This window comes from Dipodomys spectabilis, unplaced genomic scaffold (genome assembly GCF_019054845.1).
Source record: "Dipodomys spectabilis isolate Male_0828 unplaced genomic scaffold, ASM1905484v1 ptg000002l, whole genome shotgun sequence".
Classification (NCBI taxonomy): domain Eukaryota; kingdom Metazoa; phylum Chordata; class Mammalia; order Rodentia; family Heteromyidae; genus Dipodomys; species Dipodomys spectabilis.
The window spans coordinates 49,125,692-49,137,945 of NW_024870679.1; positions in this window are offsets into that span (position 1 = coordinate 49,125,692).

A 12,254-nucleotide genomic window follows, 5' to 3' on the forward strand; every position below is an offset into this window, starting at 1 on the left:
CATTTTCGGTACCATAAGCAAAAACTATACTTTTTTCTGTTAGTATTATACTGTTCTGTTAAGATCTGTGTAGCCTCTGCAGGTCCCATAGAGAACTTACAATATGTGTGACTGAATCTTTTGGGGATCTATTTCCCTAGAAATATGATCATTTTCCACACATACAAACAAACAAAACAAGTCATGGGAAACATTTAAATGCATTTTAAACCTAGATTTAAAAGACCATTTAATAAACCCATTAACTTATTTTCCCAGCTTTAATCTTTCAGCGCCTCTGTGACCAGCCAATCAATCCTGTGCATGTGCACGCGCGAACACACACACACACACACACACACACACACACACACACACACACACACACAACTTGAAAACAGTGGTACTTTTTCTTTTTTTGGTCAGCTATGGTGCTTGAACTCTGGGCCTGGGCGCTGTCCCTCAGCTCTTCAGATCAAGGCTAGTGCTCTACCACCTGAGCCACAGCAGGCACTTCCTGCCTTTTCTGTTTTTGTGGTGCTAAGGAATCGAACCCAGGGCCTCATGCAAGTGAGGCAAGCACTCTAGCACTGAGCCACCTTCCCAGCCCCCAGTGGTACATTTTGAAGCTGTGCCTCTGGCTTTCACCAGCTTAGGCTTATCTCTTGTTATTTGGCTCAGGTCAGCTAGTTTGTTCTTGACCACTGGTGTCCATCTGGCACTAATGATACATTCTATAGTGCATTAGAATTATAATTTAAAGTACCCTAGAGACTAGCAGTGCCAGGCAGAGCAAAAATTTGTGTTTCCTATTTCAATAGTCTTTTTCCTGTTCCTGACCTGCCTCCTCTATGTGCCACCTAATCTATGCTGTATATGGTAAACACTCTTCTGTGGATCATAATTCAAATAGCTATTATAGTCAAGTAACAACCACTACTAGGAGCCTTTAGTTAGCTTCAGGACTTAAGGAGGGAAAAAAATCTGAGTGCTGGTGGTTTACACCAGTAATACTAGCTACTCAAGAAGCTGAGATCTTAGGATCATGGTTCAAGACGAGCCCAGGCAGGAAAGTCCATGAAACTCTTATCTCCATTTGACCACCCAAAAAAGCCAGAAGTGGAGATGTGGCTTGGGTGTTAAAGTACTAACCTTGAGCAAAAAAGCTCAGGGACAGCATCCAGGCCTTGAGGACAAACACACACACACACACACACACACACACACACACACACACACACACACACACACAACTGAAGACTTCAGCCAGACAAAACAAATACCAACACTGCTTATCAGCTTCTGAAGCAAGAAGGGACAAAGCCCATTTCCTATTAATTTTTCCAATGAGCATGACTCACCTAATTCTTGCTTTCACCACAGATTGAGTGAGTAGATGCAAAGCTGATTCTCGATTGGCAAATCAGTATGAAAGTCAATTATTCAAAGTACTTTGCCCTTTCTATTATTTATTTATTTATTTATTATTTTTATAATTTCCTTTCATCTGCGCAATTTGATCTAATGTCCTGTGGTTAAGAGCCACCTGCCACATTGTCCTCATACTGTCTGTGAATTAGGGTCTTCCAATCTTTGATGGATTCACTCACCTTAGGATATATCCCTTCCACTTTCCTCCACAACTTTCCTCTTATTCTATCTGACTTTGCAAGAGCATTATCCCATCTGATTTTACTGAGGGTAATACAAGAATACAAAAGACTGTCTCAACGGTGTGCCCCTCGGTGGAAAAATAAAGCCTTAAGGAAGTAGAATGAGACACAGAGAAATGTGCACACATTTTTCCAGCTTTGACCTCTCAGAGTCATCCTTACTTCAGAGGACACAAGTGACAACAGCAGACACATTTTCTTCTATCCCTATAGGGACAAGATCCCCACTGGGCTAAAACTAGGATACGAATGTTGCTGGAGATAGTGAGATGATACCCCTCCCATCTTTCTGTTGGCACCCACTCTGTTTTGCCTGATCCTATTGGAGCCTTCTAGGAAAAAGAATTCAAGCTATGGCCATAATCACATGTGGTCTTGTCTGAGGAATTTTGATACATAGATAGAGAAAGGGCTGAGGAGAAAAGTCACAAACAGATTCCTATGTATTCTTACAACAGTGTTAACAGGAAGAGAGTAAGGGTTATGTGGTATGACCTGCCAGACTCGAGTGTGTGTGGAGGCTGTGAGCATCAGGGCTGGATGTTTGGTAAAGTCCTGTGGTTCTGGAAACTAAACCTGTCCAGATCCAACTCCTACCCAGGAATATCTTGCAAATGCACTGGGAAGAGGGACAGGTTTAGTTGCATGCAATACAAGGAGGCTTGCCTTTGAGAGCCATCACAACCCAACTGTGTGATTAATGGTGGTGTGAGTTACTTGGATGTAGTAATGGTTAGTATTACTTCATCTTCATGTTGTTGACTTAACTTTTATTTTCTGTCCTGATGGGGAAAAGGCCAATTTCAGAATCTAGGATGGAACCCAGGATGCTTCACAATTTACACAACTGATTTGTGTGTGTGTGTGTGTGTGTGTGTGTGTGTGTCAAATTTGAGATATTTTTATTATTTTTTATTTTAGCATATTGAGAGGATATATGAAAACATCCCATTGGATAATGGGGTGGTATTATGGTCTAAATACTTATGTCCCCTCCTAACTTCATATGCTAAAACATAACCATCAATGTGATAGTACTTGGAGGTGGTTCTTAATGCTGTGATTAAGTCATGGTGATTGGAGCCTCATAAATGAGATTAGTGCGTTATAAAGAGGCATCTGGAAACTGTTTCCATGCTTGCTTCCACCATATAAAGACATACAAGAAGGCCCCGTTTACAGACCAGGAAATAGACTCTCATTAAATACCAGCTATGCCTTGATCTTGGACTTCCCAACTTCCAGAGCTGTATAGCTTATAATTCACTGAGTTTATAGTATTTGTTATAGCAGCCTGAATTGGGCTTATGCCCTCTTAACTTATGTTAGCAGTATTTATCTGATACCATAGCAAACAGAAGAGGGGAGCCATTCCTAACCTTCCAGAAGAAACACAGAGCTGTGCTGATGCTAGCCCACAGGGAACCTTTGTCTGAATTTTAAAGTAAGTCATTTCCTGAAGGCAGTCTCATCTCCGAAGTACATGATATGGTAACCTATGTGACTAGAAAAAATATGCATCTTCCTCCTAGAGACATAGGAGAGCAAGTACACTGAGCGGTAAGCTGCATTTCATGCCTGACATTAGTCCCTATTTGTGCCCTCATAGGAAGTCATTACACACCAAACAGCCTACACATTGTTCATAATTGCCCAACTACACACACAAATCCCTGTCAGAGCATCTGAGCTCATGGGCATGACTCCAAATAGACCATTAAGCCAAGGTCCAGGAATGAAAGTTTGTACAAGCAGTGGCCAGAGCAACAGAATAGCCAAATAGTGTCAGGATTCAGGTGCAGTCCAGGTGAACCATGAGCAGAGCTCATGGTCAATGCAGTGGTCAATGCAGAAACATGAAGTGATACCTAGGCTGTTTGGTAGAGCATGTGAAATATTTACTGGGGACCCACAGGAATTAGAAAGAAGAATGTGATGAGTATGTCCTGTTTTGTCTGACCAGATACACAAGAATTATGTCAGTCTGGTGAGATAACAAATTATACCACCCTCGCTTTCCAATTCCAGAGATCAAAGTTCTTCCTAGATTTTTTTTGGGGGGGAGGGTGGTTACTCTACCAACAAACTATTCTTTGGGATGAATAGTAATTCCAGGAATTAACATCAAAATATGCACATTGGTGAATCTTTTTCTAACACTGAACATGAAGGTAGCAGAAGCTAGTATGATTTCAGATGGTTCTTCCAATCATACTAACTTCATGTTGACAAGGGAGGGGAGGGTTTCCTGGACCAAAAGTTGAGGCTTGCCCATCTAGCATTCCTTCCAAGTAGACTTGACTCCTAGCAGCATTCCAATATTCTGCATTCCATCCTGAGTCCACATCAACCACGACACACTAGGTTGCCAGGTCCCAGCTGCAGTTGTTGTGCCCTGGGTCTTGTGTCCTGTCTTTCCTCTGCTATCCCTGCCCATCAACTTCCTACAGAGATGAGTTTGAAGAATAAGAAAAAAAGGTGGGGGCAGGGGGCGGGAATCATGCCATTCAAGGAATTGCATTCTTCCCTTCCTGCTAGTTGCCTGCCATCTGTCCCCATGGCTGTCCATCATGTTCAACAGCTTAGGGCTTTGGCCCAGGAATAGAAACAGAGGCCTAAAAACCTCCACTGCAGGCTGGTTTAGGTCTTGATTTGTGTAAAAATCTTGCACAGCATTGCAAGCATAAATTTTGATTCTCCCCTCTAAGACATACTTACCTAATTTTGCATTTGGGGGATGGGGAGGGTGAGAAAAGAGATTTTCCTGTAGCTTCTACCTTCCTGAGGTCTGTGGTTATGTAAAATTATACAGAAAATAGACTAAAAATGCTAGAAGGAGGAAGAGGAGAAGGATGATGAGGTAGAGGAGGAAGAGGAGGAAAGAATAGAGATAGAAATCAATTCCTGAGATCTTACTAGCAAATGTTTTTGTACAATAAAGTGTTAAGATGACCCCATGGGATTTCATGCCATGCTGGTATGAGAGGGCAAGAGGGGGGTATAAGTTGGAATAAGAAGATGAGATATCATCTTACATATGTCATCTGAAGAGAGAAACGCCACAGAAAGGGAAGTCAAGACAGGGCCAGGATTGTTCCATCTAGGGTAGAATTTCAGATACATTTTTAAAATTAGTAATGTGACAATTTTGAATTGTGTATATTGCATTAACATAATCCAAATATTATCTTTCCCCCACAAAAAAATTATCAAGTGCTCACTTCTAGAATAACAATTGCATGCAATTATTAACTGCTGCTGAGAATTCAGAAATAGAGACCTTTCTTCTACCTAGAAGCAAAGCAGCATGGAAGAAGTTACTTGTGAGCTGGATCTTAAAGAATGGGTAGGAAACAGTCATGTGAAGGCTTTTCAGAGGAAGGATACAGTCAAATTTACAGATTATTTTTTCAGTAAATGTGTATCACTGTTCACTGGGGACAAACACTGGCTGCTCATTCCAAGGAAAAGGAAGATTAATTCAACTTCCCAGGCTTCTTTTAATATAATCCTTCATTTTTCTATATATTCCACTATTAGTTCGCTATGAGGAACAAGTCTTCCTCGCTTCCTTCCTTCCTCCCTCCCTCCCCGCCCCCCCCCCCATCTATCTTTGTTGGTATGAGGTTTTGAACTCAGGGCCTCAGTGTTTGCTAGACAAACACCCTAGCACTTGAGCCATGCCTCTTCTTGGTCACATTTTTTCCTCTCTTGAATGTGTGTGTGTGTAATGCTTTTTAGTTCCTTTAAATGTACTTTCTTGATTGTATGCATGTATAGAGGTACTACAATGAAACCCCCTGTCCAATTAATATATACTAATAAAATGTATTACTTTCCAGTTATTCTACTGCAGTGTAACTTGTTATTGATGACTACTTCCCTAATTTATCGAGGTTGATTGAATTTTGACCCACACTATTCTTGGCAAATCCATCTGCTTGAGGTTGTTTGTAATATTTATGAAGACTCGATATGTTTGTTCTGTCCAGATCTACATCTCAATACCCTTCTGTGCTAAAAATTTAGTGATGTTTGCAAGTTAGAGAAAAAAATCTAGCCCTTAGAATCTCAGATTACAAACACCTGGTAGCGTTGGCCCTCTGTATTGGTGGATTCTGGATCCATGGATTCAACCAACTGGACATTGAAAATATTTGGGGAAATTTTTTGTCTGTGCTAAACACGTACAGACCCTTTTTGTAATTATTCTTTAAACAATACAGAATAACAACTTTTTATATAGCATTTACATTGTATTATGTATTGTAAGTAACCTAGAGTATGGTTTAAATTATAGAGGAGGAGCTAGATATGACAGTGCATATCTGTTATTCAAGCTACTCAAGAAGCAGAGATTTGGAGGTTCCAAGTTCAAGACTAGCCGAGGCAAACATCAAAGACATCCCTCCCATTCAACAAAGCAATGTGGGCGTGGTGGGACATGCCTATTCCAGCTACTCAGGAAGTATAGGTAGGGGAAGAGAGTCCAAGCCTTCCCCAGGCAAAAATTTAAGAACCTATCTGAAAAACAACTAAGGCAAAAGGGAAGTAGAAGAAATGGCTGAAGTGATAGCGTATCTGCCCAGCAAGTACAAGACCTTGAATTCAAACACCAGTAGTAGAAAAAAGATATGGGAAGATGTGCACAGGTTATGTATAAATACTACACCATTTCATACAAGGGACTTGAGTATCTATAGATCTTGAGGTAGGCCCTAGAACCAAACTTCTTTAGATACCAAGAGGTAATTATGTATCTCTGGACTACAGCTTTGTCGATTTCAATTGCCATGACAGTTTTCAAATGACAGACATCATTTATCCACAGATATCTTAATACTGGAGCAACAGTGTTCATGACGCTCTGGCTCCTGTCCTTGAGCAGGCTAGTCAAAATGGGAAGACAAACAGAAAAGACACCCATATTCATTTGTTCCTTTTCCAATGAACTAAGAGGGAACAAAAGTAATGATGTGAGAATATAGCAAGGGTTCCTCTGCCATTCAACATACATAGAAGCCAACATTATGGCTCTGAGATTTTTCAGAAAGGAAAGGTTTATAGGTTGACTATAAGGAGTTCAGACCATGGTGATGGTAGGAGAAGAAGAGTTCAATCTCCCTTAACAGTTGGTTTTAGGGGAATTTACAGGAAAAGTTGGGGAAGAAGTGGCATGTTGATGAATGGAAAGAAAGGGAGATTTTAAGGCTCGTTTGCTCAGGTCTTTCCCAGATGGCTGTGGGTAGGAGGTGGGAGTTTTCATGTTTGGCATGGACGATACTGAGCCTGCCCCATCTTAAGGTCATTGAATGGATGGGCTCCATTCTTCTGTATATGACCATTCTTGAAAAGATGGCCTCAACTCTTGCTTGAGTGGATTTTGGAGGCTTTTTCCTGAAAGTCAACTTAAGAACTTCATTATTTAAGGGATTTATACTTCAGTGTGTCCAGGACTTCCCAGATTTCAATAGGAAGTAATTCTTTCCTCCTCTGCCTTATCCTCTTACTGTCTTCAGAAAGGAGAGCAAAGGTTTTTGTTGCCTTTTGTTTTTGTCTGTTTTAAGACAGGACCTCATTCTGTATCTCAGACTAGCTTTCAACTTGTGATCCTCCTACTTCAGCATCCTAAGGGTTGGGATCACAGGCATGCACCACTATGCCTGTCTTAAGTGGTGTGTGTGTGTGTGTGTGTGTGTGTGTGTGTGTGTGTGTGTGTGTGTGTGTGTGTGTGTGTGTGTGTGTGTTTGGCATGCTTGGGATCAAACCCTGGGTCTTACACATGCTCAGCAAACATTTTATCATTAGAAGGAAGTTATTAATCTGATTGGTTAGAGGTAGAGTTAAAAAAAACTTTTTCTCTATTCACACACACATGTAACACCAAATACATGGGTCCTTTTCATCCCAAGTAATCGTGAAATTCTCCATGGCCATTAACTGGGTATCCTACAATTCAATTCTGTTCTGACACCATCTATTTGGAATTATCAACAGGCCTATATTAAGGACTCAGTTCCTAAGACTGTCCAATCACAGGTTTGGGCCTCCTGTACTACTGACTCACTTCTGACCTTGTGCTCAGGTTCCAAAATTTGCTAGAAGAGATCACAGAACTCTAACACTTTACTTAGGTTAAATGGTTTATTTAAAGGATCCAATGCAGGAATGATCAAGAGGAAAAGCTGCCTAGGTATAAAGTGAGGGACATGAAACTTCTATCCCCTGTCCAGGTGTAACCCCTCTCCCAGCATCTTAATGTACTCACTAGTCCAGAACTCTGGGAACACTATGTGCAGAGACTTCTTTACATAGGCATGATGGGTCCCTGGTGATAACTCAACCTTCAGCCCTTGTATTTCCAGAGGTAGGGGTGGGGCCAAAAGTTCTGACCCTGGAAAATGAATGATTGGTTTCCCTGGTAACCAGCCATCCTCCCATAGGGTCTTTCCTAAAGTCATATCACTAATATAAATTGAGATGTGGTTGAAGGGCCCTCATGACAAGTCACAAAAATGTTCACCCTGTCACTCCCCAGCTCTTTTACAGGCTGGAGATAAAAATCAAATCTTTTAGCCAAAAATACTCCTGCCACTTAGGAATACAAGAGGTTTAGTATATGCATCAAGGAGCTGGGGGCAAACTTTAATATATGTTTCTCTTGTTACAGCACATCACATTAAGACATTAACTAGTCCACATTTTACTAGTAGTTGGGGTCACTCCATTAAAAGATTGTTCCTCACTTCCTCCTGTGTAGGATCAACGTCGTATCTATCCAACACAAACTTAAGTGAGCCAAGTGGGAAGTGGTGCTGTGGCTCAAGCAGTAGAGCACTGGTCTTGAGCTGAAGAGCACAGGGACAGTGGCCAGGCTCAGAGTTCAGGCCCCATAACCGACAAAAAAAGTTTGGAAGTGACACTGTGGCTCAAGCAGTAGAGCACTCGCCTTGAGCTGAAGAGCACAGGGACAGCACCCAAGCCCAGAGTTCAAGCCCCAGGATCCAAAAAAAAAAAAAAGTGAGCCAAGTGGGTCCGTTCCATCTGGGTATGCTGCATTCCTGGAGTCCCAGTTACTCAGGAGACAGAGGCAGGAGGATTTCTTGGAGTTTGAGGCCACCTGGGCAAACATAGCATGGCCTGAATCTCAAAAACAAAGAAGCTGGTATGCTTTGCCGATCTGATCGTCTCTCTTTCTGCAACATACCAAAACATATTGGTCTTAACATATGCAGTGGAGGAGTAGGGAGTGGGGAGTCAGAAAGCTTCCCAGCAGTGGCAGCCTTAAACCTATGCCATGTGATTGGACTCAGTCTTTTGGCAGAATTCTGCTCTGGAGGTTATTGGGTGCTCACTCAGCTAGGAATAAAATGACCTTTTGTTTTCCATTCCAGTTCTTCTCTTGCATCTAGTTCCCTGGGGGATCCTAAGGAGAGGAGAGATCATTAGTAGAGTGGGATTTGCCTAATTCTTGTCTTTGCTCATAGCAAACTACTTTTGCACAAATCTTGCTGCTCTTCTAAGTGAAGGCTCATACTTCCCTTCCCCACTGAGTACATACTGGGTTTGGGACACTTGTTCTAGAAAATGTGAGAAGATCCAACAGGTGTTAAGTTCCAGAAGTATTAAGAGCCAGTATATGGCTCACCATGACCTCTTTTTTCTTCTTCCCTGAGAGGCCAATGTTGTCCCAGCAGATTGCCCTATCAGTCTGGGTTCTTGTGTGAAGAAAACCTAGAAGAGAGCCAGGCCATCCTGCCAGGGACACTGATAGTCCTATGATCACTTATTATAATAGCTGAACTTCGCCCATAGTAACTGATATACTTACCATATTGACATCACTATCCAACACCATTGTTTGTTCTCCCAGTATCTGTTCTTCATTTATTGTTCCCAAGGCAAGCCCAACTTTGTCCAGGTGTTCACTCACTTCTTCATGGCCACATGCTCAGGGAGAGCATGTGGCTATCAAGCCATAGGATGAATAATAATTAAGTCATTCATGAGATTTTCTTCTTTGCTAGTGTGAGCTGAAGTTGTCTGAAGAAGCCTCATCTAGATTAAAGATTCTACAAACTGACCTTCAAAATATTGTGATTGTTGAGCAATGGACTGTTGTAGGTTGAGAGCCAAAATTACACTGGGTTATATTGGTTCCTATAGGAAAAAATAACCATTTACTTTTTTTTTCCAGTCCTGGGGCTTGAACTCTGGGCCTGGGCAGTCTGACCTTTTTTTGCTCAAAGCTGGTGCTTTACCACTTGAGCCACAACACCACTTCCAGCTTTTTGGTGATTAACTAGAAACAAGAGTCTTACAGACTTCCCTACCTGGACTGGCTTTGAACTGTAATTCTCAGATTTCAGCTTTCTCAATAGCTAGGATTACAGGAGTGAGCCCATGGGCACCTGGCAATCATTTGCTTTAAACATTTGCACCTGACCTAAAATCTTCATCACTATTAGGTAAAGCTGTAGGTTTCTAGCCTCCACTAACCCTAAATCTAAGACTGTTATAATCATTGAAATCTACAAAAAGAGATCTCTCTACTTTCTTATAGCCTGCCTACATAGGATCTGACCAATGAAGTCGGTTACATATTGTGATTTATTACATTCTTTGTTCTGTGGCTATAAAAGTTTGTGTAATCTCTTCTATCTACAGCAGAGCATGTTATTCAGAATCAATTGAATCTGTGTTTCTGGGCCATGATCATTCAGATTTGGCTCAAAATAATTTTCTTTTTTTTCCCCTTTAAAGCAGAATTGTTACTTTATATTGACTGGTTTAGATATGGATATAAAAGACTAGGAAATCTACTCAGTGGCTTCTGAGATAGGTCTTTCTTGCTGATAAAGAGACATAGGGAAGAAAGTCTTTACTTGTGCTGCATGTTGTGTGTTTGTGTCAACTGGCACTGTGGCAGCCGTTCTGTATTATAAGGGGGGAACTATGCTAAGGATTTCAGAGTGAAGAAATGGCAAAAGTCTGGAGTTATTAGGCTGTTAGGGGTGGGGAACCTTTTTTTTCTTCCTAAGGCCATTTTGGTTATTTATAACATCATTAGAGGCTATACACTCACAGACAGATATGGTTAGGAAGTGGCTTTGGAGGTTACTAATACATGGGGCACTCAGTTACAATTATGAACTTTTAAGAAGATACATTTCAGGGACTGGAAGATATTTTGTGACACAAAAAGATTTACTTAATGACTGCTTGAAAAACAATTTTTTTTTTAACTCCTGAGATCCTAGCTATTTGGGAAGCAGGAATTGAAAAGATTACCCAAGCAAGGCCTCTCCTCCCATCTCAACCAGTAAAGCTGAGCATAGTGGTGTAAAAGTGTCATCCCAGCTACTCTGAGGTAGAAATAGAGATTGTGCTGCGGTCTGGCTCAGATATAAACAGGAGACCCTATCAAAAAACAATATCTAAAACATAAAAGGCTAGGGGTGGGGCTCAAGTGATAGAGTGCAGGTGTGGGCTCTGAGTTCAAACTCTAGTACTGAAAAAAACAGGAGTTAATTTTTGAAATTCTATCTATACAGAGCTTTTCCAAAAGCTCATCTTAGTGAGTTCCCTAAGACATCTCCAATTCAATTGTCAACGCTGGACTTACCTCAACACTATAAAACTACCTTTGCTTTGTTAAGCAACAAAACAAAACAAAACAAAGGTCTATTTTAAATGAGCTGCCAAAAGCAACTGCAGTTTCAGTCCTACAGTTGTGTAGAAAAGAATAACAGGCTTCCAACACTGTTGTTTGGCAGGCAGAGTTTGCGAATGGCTCCGGATCAAGGACAGTGTTTCAACATGACTCAGTTGTGTGGCCTACGGAGGTGAGATATGAAGTGAGAGAGGGGACACAAGTCAGTAGACCTTCTAGCTAAGAGGGGGGGGAGGAGGGGGGGAGGAGGAGGAGGAGGAGGAGGAGGAGGAGGAGGAGGAGGAGGGGGGGGAGGAGGAGGAGGAGGAGGAGGAGGAGGAGGAGGAGGAGGAGGAGGAGGAGGGGGGGGGGAGGAGGAGGGGGGGGGAGGAGGAGGAGGAGGAGGAGGAGGAGGAGGAGAAGGAGGAGGAGGAGGAGGGGGGGGAGGAGGAGGAGGAGGAGGAGGAGGAGGAGGAGGAGGAGGAGGAGGAGGAGGAGGAGGAGGAGGAGGAGGAGGAGGAGGAGGAGGAGGAGGAGGAGGAGGAGGAGGATGATGATGATGATGATGATGATGATCTGGGGGTTACTAGACCTAGAGCTTATGCAAATTAAGAGGTGTCTAAAATAAAAAAAATCAGACTCTAAGAAATGCACCTTCAAATTATCTCAAGGAGAGGCTGCTAAGCCCCCCTCCCCCCACATATACACCCGCCTCTGTCTCGAGGCCAGGATTTGGGCAGAGAAACCTCCCTTGTCTAAATGGGGGCCTAGCCTTGCGTGACCTTCGCCAGGCCTGGGAGTCTTATTTGGGAAACCCCTGAGGCCAGGCGGGGGAGTCTGCAGCTGTGGTCCCCGCCCGGAGCGCTCAGGATCGCCTTGGGGACGCGTGCACTGCGCGCGGCGCTCCGCAAGTTCGTGAGCTCAGACACCCTCACTGCTCCCCCTCGGCC